The sequence below is a fragment of the Quercus lobata genome, chromosome 6 (genome assembly GCF_001633185.2).
Source record: "Quercus lobata isolate SW786 chromosome 6, ValleyOak3.0 Primary Assembly, whole genome shotgun sequence".
In the NCBI taxonomy this organism is placed as follows: domain Eukaryota; kingdom Viridiplantae; phylum Streptophyta; class Magnoliopsida; order Fagales; family Fagaceae; genus Quercus; species Quercus lobata.
Genome location: NC_044909.1, coordinates 4,520,614 through 4,530,961, shown reverse-complemented (window position 1 = coordinate 4,530,961; position 10,348 = coordinate 4,520,614). Strand labels below are relative to the sequence as shown.

Sequence of the window (10,348 nt, the reverse complement as noted above, 5' to 3'; positions counted from 1 at the left end):
CATCATAAATAACTCGAGACCCCAAGACGAAATATCGTCGCTACTATCTCATTAGTAGTGACAAATTTTTTTGTCGTCGCTAGTAGATTATTATTAACAACGACATGTTTGTGGTCATTGATATATCATTACTAGTAACGACACTTGTTGTCATCACAGATAACGATATATAAGCGACCACAAACATGTCATCACTAAAAATTGCATATTAGCGATGATATTGTTTGTTGTCACTAATGATATGATAAAATATTAGCGATGACATTGTCGTCACTAATAATATTTTACATTTTTTATTTTTCTTTAAAATTTACATTCTGAATTTTACATGGGTACTTGATGGGAAATAACAAACCACAATTCTATATGCATCACAAATTTTCAATCACAAATACTCATATAAGCATAACAACTACTCAATCAATAACTACTAATAAGGGAAAATAATACCCAAGTTCAATATCATATACATAATACAAGTTCGAATCTATTCACTCAAATACTAATCAAATGATAACAAATTCCTCATGAAGATATGCAACCAAGCTAATACTTTGTTGCAATGAAATATATCTCCCCTCGACATCATCTATAACCCAAGGCATGCGATATTTTGACCTGAAATAAAGAGCATAAACCAATGTAAAGGTCAACTAAAATAGATGACAAAAATGCTTAATAAATAGTTTTAACGTCCAAGTAAAATTTTAACATTTATATTTTTCAAAAATACCATAACTAGGAAGATATGAAAGCTTTATGCATTTAACAAAACTTAATCTACATCAAGACTCATTCTCCAAAAGAAATTAACAATCATAACAAAGAACATATCCAAAGATATTTGTAAAGAAATTAAAGTAAAAGAATTTAAAGCAAATGAAAAATCATTAATACGTACGAAATATCACTCATCTAAAAAACATATCATGAACTTAAAGCAATAGAAGTTAAATGGAGACACAAACAGACTGTTATTAAAACAAAAAAAACAAAAAAACAAAAAAACCCTAATTCTTTCTTCTACTCCCCAAACCAAAAAGATAACAGTCTAGCATCATAGGAGAATCTTTCTTTTGGAGAATAATAAAAAGACAATAGACATGTTGAGTCCCAACATCCCAAACAAAAAAAAAAAGAGAGATAATTAATGTTTTTTTCCTACAATATACAATACACAATTCAATATACAATTTAAGTCCTTTGTTGTTCATAGAATGCTACAAAAAAAATGTAATAAATTATTACATGAGTTAGATATGTCCGAAAACACAAGAAATGATATAAAATTAGATTCTATACCATATTTTTATCTATAAATGGAGAAATTGACAAGAACCTCAAAGTAATTCTCTATTAGTTCTACACACTCATACTAAAATAGATGGAAATATTGTGAGAGAGGAATGACATGGGAAGTGGTTACATTTAGAACTCAAGAGTGAAAGAATAAAACTAATCCACTTCTTTCATTGTCCCCCCCCCAACAAAACAAGATTTAAGAAATTAAACTACTCTCTTCCTCTTGGTACATTTTGGCCACAAAGGAAATTATTGAAATACTCTAATGAAAGTGGTCTGCAGTTTTAATGAACATATACTGATATAGTTAAATGCATGTCTTTTCAACCTATGAATTCACTTTATTTGTAACTCCAACGGCCTACTGCACTACATCAAATTTAAACATTATTCTATTAGCATATTTAGTAGATTAGTATGACAAAAAGAGCAATGTGGTACTAGCATTCTATTAGCATATTTGTGGTACTAGCATTTTTCTTTAAAGAACTAGCTGGTAAATACTGTGAATTCACTATACTTATCACTTCAATAGCCTACAACACCACCATCAAATTTAAACATTATACTATTAGCATGTTTAGTAGATCAATATTAAAGAAGTAGCTGGTGAATACTGTGAACATGATAATTAAATAAAACATGTAGCATTACCAACCAATAGACAGAAAAGACAAGAATATCACTAATCCAAAATGCATGTGATCTTGCTGGTAAAACAACTAAAGCCAAAAAACCAAGACGCCTTGATATCATAAACAAAATCAAAACAGGGGGGAAAACCAAAAATAGAATCTTAGAACCAAATATTTTTAATTTTTCTTCACTTGCTTATTAAGCAAAATTACCAACATCAAGATGGCTTTCACTAGGGAACTTAAGGTGGGGCGGGGGGAGAAAAAATCTGCGCAAAATAGTCATTCAAAAATACACAAAACAATCAACACTCCCAATATCAATGTAAAGCACCTTATATCACCATGCAAGCCACCCGCTTGCTCACACTCAACAACCCACCACAAAACAGTTATGAAATTCTAATGTAAAGCACTTACTGTGCTCAAGCCAAACACACGGCTCTTCAAAAAAAATCAAAACTCACCACCTACAAAGAATGCTTAGCCTGTAAAAGATGAGTTTAATTTAAAAGGAATTTATTAATACACTAATTAAATATATACAACACATGAAATTCTAATGTAATATAATGAAAAAGAAGTAGATACCAAATAAAAACTTGCTTCATAGGCTCATAGGTTTCAAATGAGCAAAGCTTGGTTAGGTATTAAGAACACTAAAGTTCAAACAACTCCTCAAGTCAAGCCCATAGAGACATATAGATATCACTAAAATTTCTAACTTCCATCAAAATCATAACAAAATATAAAAGACAACAAGAAGGGCCAAAGTATCATGGTAATCATGATTTCAAGCATATGGTATATCTAACTCACCACATGCCGAAAAGACATCATTATCAACATCCATGTCATCCGTAGACAGATGTAGTGTGTTCACAATCCCATAATCACTAGTCACATGATGTTCAGATTCATCATATCCCCATTTTCCATCAACATAGAACTTGTACTGCATGCAAGTTAATCCACATATAAGGACATTCATGTCTATTAAGAATCAAAATTTAAACATCTTTACCATCATGACAAAAAATCTGTATGCCTCATAGTAGGCATTCTTTATTCAAATAGAAGGAATTTCAAAGGCTTGCATTTATTTTAACAGATTCAAGCACTTTAAGCCCATATATTAGTATAGTAGTAATTAAAAGTTTAGAATGTAATTTAACCAAAATCAAAAATAAAAACTACAAAATTAACTCAGAGTGAAACAAAGGTGAGAGGGGTTGTTGTACTTTCAATTTCACTACATAGCAGGTCAGCCATCTTGTAAAAATGGTTTGGTCCATGAAACATTGGATTTATTGTTGCATTTATACAAAGCTCTAAGGCAAGTGTCCTTTAGTCCATAATTTTAGTGAGTATCATTTCATAAAACCTTAAAAGCTGTTGATTTAATTTTTTCTTAATAATTTTTATGAAAAAATAAAATAAAAATGAGCATATTATAAAATTATAAATTATATAATCACAGAAAGGGCCTTAATTTTTTTTTTTTTTTTTTGGTTGAGAATGAAAGAACTAGCTTAGTTGAACCTGCATTTTCAAGGGAAGGAGATAAAGCTGCTTTTTATTATTCATTATTAATTATTATACTTCCAATGTATATCTATCATGCATTAACAGTACAACTGAACCTAGGATTGAACTAAAAAATAAATAGTTGAATTCTAGTTGAGTCGTGTCAGAATCTTCCTCTGTTTGGTTTGGTAAAAAAAAAAAACCAGAAAAGAAAAAAACAACGGCTTTCTCTTACTGGTTATCTCATTTACATTCCTCATCAAAGAGCTTCTTCTACTCCAATCTTCAAACCTCACATTTCCACAATCTCAAAACTCCAAAACCACACACCACCACGCCTATCTTAAGAAAATAATAATAATAATAATAATAAAGCATTAAAACTGAATACTACAATGTTAAATATATCTCTTAACTTGAAGCTTTAGAACACTTATTAACAAAATCAAGCAATTTATTTATTCTTCTTTTTCTTTTCTAGTTGCACCTACCAATAAATGAACTTTCAAAATATAGTTTCGTACTAATACCCAGTAACTATAATGAATCAATCAAACCCAAGACTAGCTAAGACCTGTCAAAGGTAGAATGTAGTCACTAGTCAAGGACTGGAAGTACCATTAACATTAAGCTACAAACAAGGCTAGTGATGAATGTAGACCTTTCCCCCAAACTTTCTAGCTCTCTCTTTTCATATGGTTTTGGCAGATTAAGCAACTCCTTTCAATAACTATGAGGCACCCTATAGCATCAGTCAAAAGGCAACTCTGCTATCTTTATTTTTATACAACTACTAAATGGAAGTAGTAATTGTAAACTTCCAAAGCTTCATGTCACTGCCCTAAGCCACTCTTCATTAATAGGGGTGACATTGACCTCATGAATCATGATCATTGATCAAGACAAGAGCTGCCTAAATCATGATAAGAAAGGTACCTTTTAAAAATTGTGTATAGATGAAAGTGGACATTTCAAAAAATAGAATAAGAAATCATCCAAAAGTGTTTTCTTAAAAAAATAATAAAAATAAAAATTAAGAAGAAAAAAAAAAGAAGTAAAAGAAGAAGAATCCACCACCAGACAAAACCAAAGAAAGAAAAAACAAAAACAAAAAGTCAGAGTTACAAAGGAAAAGTAAAAAAAAAAAAAAAAAAAAAAAAAAAAAAAAAAAAAAAAAAAAGGCCATAAACATTAAGAGGTGGGGGCAGTTTTGTCCATATGTTTTTTCCACTTTTCACTCCAATTTTCTCTCTAATTTGGAGAGATTGTATTTTAAAGGGGAATGAGAGAAAACTTGTGGGCCCCACCACTTTTCTCTCCCTCTCCCCCTCTCAACCAAACAATGAAAAATGTTATTTTTCACCCTATTCTCCTATTCGTATTTTCCATCCTCCCTATTTTCACCCCAACCAAACATATCCTTAATGCCCAGTTAATATATTCTTACCATAAATTCTACAACTCATGAACTTAAATGATGAGGCAATCAGTCACTGTTAAACACTGCATGTGCTGGTTGAAATTTAACCTTGGAAGTATTGTTGCTATATGACCATGCATCATTTGAATGCAAATGACAGTGATGCATATATATTCTTTGATAAATATCTTAAGCACAGTGAATTGATGCTTTTTGTTTAAGTGGCTCATTTCACAAGGAAAATACCCTAAAACACCATTTTCCTTCATTTCAAAAAGACATTTTTTTTTTTTAAGCTACAAACAATATAGTGGAGTTAATTTTTCAAAACACACTAAAAGCTGCAATACCCATAAAATGCTGAGAAGTTCCATTAATAATTTACTACACACCCCAAATTCCACTTGAGCAAGATACAAGTTCTTTTATCTTTTCTTTTCTTTTCCTTTTTTAAGTAATGATTAGAACAAGTCATTAAGGACATATCATAGCATGCATAAATGTGTGCATATTAATGCATGCACTTATTCATCCATGCTCGCATGTATATAACTTACTTCAAAAAATGTCTGCATGTTTGTAGGGAGATGATATGCAACTGCAACTCTAGTACAAAAAAATCCAAGCATAGCGGCATAGATGTAGAATTAAAGGATTAAAATGTAACATTGACCAAAAGTATGCAATACTATTGGATATGATATTATCTTAAAGCTGGAAATAGGTTGGACAGACCTTAACTATGCCCTCAAATTGATCTAACAGGAAAATTATGTGATGCAGCGCTAATGACTGATACCACAACTGATGCAATTGTTTATTGCGGGCGCTAAGACACTTCTTTGCATTAGCCAAATCAACCTTTAAGACAGCTATACTTTCAGTGGATTCGCTGAATTACCGCAAGATCTAAATGAAAGTAAATAAATAAATAAACAAACAAACAATTAACAGCTTAGACAGACATTAATAGCAAAATTTCTCAATTTTGATGTAATCACCAAGTTTTAGTTACAATCCACACCACATATGGAACACCATTAATGATAATGGGACTTTTCTGGCCGTGATAGCTCTTCCTATCTTAGCTATCTTTTATATTTGTTTTATTTACTTCTTTTGTGTCCTCTAGTCCCTAATGACTATTGTGTCTGAAATATTGCACCCCCCCAAAAAAAAGCCATCTCCTAAAAACAAGTAGACAGAGGTACTCTATATAATATATGTCATATATGTCCAATATATCCAACCCCACAAACAAGCATTAAACCCAACCCAATCAATCTGATCGTGAATCAATAATCTCCATGCAAGTACCTATTGAAAAAAAAGACATTTCACTTTCACTTCATTAGACTATTATTATATAATATATAATATTCTAAGCAAAATATATATATATATATATATGTACATATATAAAATAGAATTGATATTGATGTATTAAATAATAATACTAAAATAGGCCTTAAATAAATAGCCCTAGTCATTGTACTTGTAGTGTTATGATGTGTGGAGTCCGTGGACAGAGCACACAAATCCAGTAAGTATTAAATAGATATAATGTTATATTAAAATAAAAAAAAATGTGGAGTTTGAATTTTTGAATGAGTTCACGTGGGTTGTCAGTGACTTGTCACTGCTTGTCAATTGTCAAGCACACAAAACAACAAAAGTTAAAGATTAAAATAAAAAGAAACATAGGAGTTAGAATAAGAAGAAGAAACATATGGCTGAGCAGACAAAGAAGGAGGAGAAGAAGAAACAACCGGAGAAGCTGAAGAGAAGAACGCCAAATGGGTTGCTACAGGCAACGTGGTGGCGACAACGGCACCGTGTTAATGACGGCAGTGATCCAAGAGCAAGAGCAAGTTAGTAAATTATTGAGAAAGGAGAGAGACTATTAGATCTAAATTTTTTTTTTTTGTTTGTATTTCAGTCCGGTATGAAGAAGAGTAGCAAAAATAAACACTATTTCCAATATTCATCTCTACTTGTCATTAATAGATAGACATTCAAAAAACATAGAAATTGAACGAATGTGAATATGGTAATTGAACTCCCTTCAACCACAAAATAACTATACAGATAAAAAAAAAATATATATATATATATATATATGAATATCTAACCTTTACACGCTTTGTAGCGGCAACCCAATTACATTTCCCAAATCACTAACCTGCAAAGTACCACCAAAAAAAAAACTTTCAATGCTCAAAGGTCTGAAATTATGTTTCCCAATTATGAATTCAAGGGTTGAAGGCAAAGAAGCTGAGGGAAATAGGGACTAACCAATTACTGAAATTGGTCTTGCAATTGACCTCGATAAGAACGATATTCACGGTGCAGATCGATGTTGCAGTTGAGAATTGTGAGTATGAGAAAAGTGAAAACGAATTGAGAAAAGAAAACCACAACCAAAAAATAAAATAGTGCGTTTTTTTTTTTTTTTTTTGAGTCTTCACTGTGCATTTTACGTCTTAGCTTTCCTTTTCTTTTCACCTCTTTCTTTTTCTTTTTTTCTTTTTTAATAATAAAAGTTTTGAACTTTACTGAGACTGTATATATGGGCTCAGCTCCCAAATTTCAATCAATCAGAAATTTGGGCTTAGCTCCTTTTTTATTTTTTATTTTTATTTTCTATAAAATCAATTGTTATTGTGCCTAGTATGTATCACGGTTGGCAATTATTTTATAGGGAAATTGAATGAACAAATAATAATTTCTTAGATCCAATGCCTCACCAAGTGAAATACCCTAAATAGCCTTCGCCTTCTCAGAAATTTCATTGTCATTATGTATTTTTCATTTCCTTGTACTTTTGATAATTGTATTTAAGTATATATAATTTAATGTTGAATAGTTTGGTCTGTTTATTTGACATTATATTTAAAATATATTTGGATTAGTGCTATGTGCGTGTTAAAGAATATAATTATTTCAAAAGAAAGAAAACATAAAGTAAAAATTAATAATTCTTATAAGATTTTTTATAATATAGTATTTGGGGAAAAATTAATAATTCTTATAAGATTTTTTTATTATAAACTAAATATAAACATCTTATATTCCCAAGATATATATATATATATATGTATTTTTTTTTAATTCCAAATCAAACCAAACATAGAAATAGTTACATCTCCAAGCATCTAAATTGCTAGGCGTCACAACACTTGTCCATCACACGCCATCCTTCGATTTGAAATCTAACCGTTGGATTCGAAGAGTGTAATGAAAGGTAAATTATAGTAAATTATGGTCACAATCAAACGGTTGGATTTAGAGAAAGGTGCGGTCAAAGTTTAGTTAAAGTTGATCAAACCCAGTCAAACTTAATAGATGGTCCCGAGACCACTTGACTTGGTGAAATTCATATTTGAATCTTGATCATTAGGATTGAAGAGTATGGTGACACATTGTTGTTGGTAAAATTTGAGAACAATTTGATGGTCAGATTGAGAGAACAAAGCCATACAGGTACACAACATATGTCCATCACGCACCATCCTTAGATTTGAAATCTAATCGTTGGATTCGAAGAGTGTAATGAAAGGTTAACTCTAGTAAATTATGGTCACAATCAAATGGTTAGATTTAGAGAAAGGCGCAGTCAAAGTTTAGTTAAAGTTAGTCAAATCCGATTAAACTTAATAGATGGTCCCGAGACCACTGGACCTGGTGAAATTCATATTCGAATTTTGATCATTGATATTAAAGAGTATGGTGACATATTGGTGTTGGTGAAATTTGAGACCAATTGAATGGTTAGATTAAGAGAATATAGTCATACAGATACACAACCTATGTCCATCACGCGCCATCTCAGATTTGAAATCTAATCGTTGGATTCGAAGAGCGTAATGAAAGGTTAATTCTAGTAAATTATGGTCATAATCAAATGGTTGGATTTAGAGAAAGACACGGTCAAAGTTTAGTTAAAATTGGTCAAACCTGGTTAAACTTAATAGATGGTCCTGTGACCACTAGACTTGATGAAATTCATTTTCCAATCTTGATCATTAGGATTGAAGAGTATGGTTACATATTAGCGTTGGTAAAATTTGAGAACAACTGGATGGTTAGATTGAGAGAAGATAGCCATACAAGTACACAACATATGTCCATCACACGTCATCCTTAGATTTTAAATCTAACCGTTGGATTAGAAGAGTGTAACGAAAGGTTAATTCTAATAAATTATGATCCAATCAAATGGTTAGATTTAGAGAAATGCGTAGTCAAAGTTTAATTAAAGTTAGTCAAACCTGGTTAAACTTTATAGATGGTCCTGTGAATACTAGACTTGGTGAAATTCATATTTGAATTTTGATCATTGGGATTGAAGAGTATGGTGACATATTGATGTTGGTGAAATTTGAGACCAATTGAATGGTCAGATTGAGAGAACATAGTCATACCGGTACACAACATATGTCCATCACGCGCTATCCTTAGATTTGAAATCTAATCGTTGAATTTAAAGAGTGTAATGAAATGTTAATTATAGTAAATTATGGTCACAATCAAACGGTTGGATTTAGAGAAAGGTGCGGTCAAAGTTTAATTAAAGTTAGTCAAACCTGGTTAAACTTTATAGATGGTCCCGTGACCACTAGACTTGGTAAAATTCATATTTGAATTTTAATCATTGGGATTGAAAAGTATGGTGACATATTAGTGTTGGTGAAATTTGAGATCAATTGAATGGTCAGATTGAGAAAACACAGTCATACCGGTACACAATATATGTCCATCACGTGCCATCCTTATATTTAAAATCTAACCGTTAGATTTGAAGAGTGTAATGAAAGGTTAATTATAGTAAATTATGGTCACAATCAAACGGTTGGATTTAGAGAAAGGTGCGGTCAAAGTTTAGTTAATAAACTTAATAGATGGTCCTGTGACCACTAGACTTGATGAAATTCATTTTCCAATCTTGATCATTAGGATTGAAGAGTATGGTGACATATTGGTATTGGTAAAATTTGAGAACAATTGGATGGCCAGATTGAGAGAGCATAGCCATATAGGTACACAAAAATAAGTCCATCACGTGTCATCCTTAGATTTTGAAATCTAACCGTTAGATTCGAAGAATGTAATGGAAGGTTAATTCTAGTAAATTATAATCACAATCAAACGGCTAAATTTAGAGAAAGGCACGGTCAAAGTTTAGCTAAAGTTGGTCAAACCCAGTCAAACTTAATAGATGGTCCCGAGACCACTTGACTTGGCGAAATTCATATTCGAATCTTGATCATTGGGATTGAAGTGTATGGTGACATATTGGTGTTAGTGAAATTTGAGACCAATTGGATGGTCAGATTGAGAGAACATAGTCATACAAGTACGCAACATATGTCCATCTCACACTATACTTAAATTTGAAATCTAACCGTTGGATTTGAAGAGTGTAATGAAAGGTTAATTTTAGTAAATTATGGCCATAATCAAA

General features: G+C 31.4%; 1 long non-coding RNA gene across 4 annotated transcripts; it reads right to left on the bottom strand.

Moving 5' to 3' along the window:
* Positions 1-438: 438 nt before the first annotated feature.
* On the bottom strand, positions 439-7,326 carry LOC115994334. Of its 4 annotated transcripts, none has more exons than XR_004093194.1 (6): positions 7,180-7,326; positions 7,017-7,066; positions 3,700-3,806; positions 2,529-2,892; positions 2,358-2,425; positions 439-618 (listed from the first exon to the last, which is right to left on the bottom strand). It is a non-coding gene; the product is annotated as an uncharacterized LOC115994334 (long non-coding RNA). The 4 variants fall into 4 exon arrangements; XR_004093195.1 differs by having other exon boundaries at positions 2,529-2,930; positions 3,700-3,802; XR_004093197.1 differs by having other exon boundaries at positions 3,700-3,802.
* Between the last annotated feature and the right edge of the window lie 3,022 nt (positions 7,327-10,348).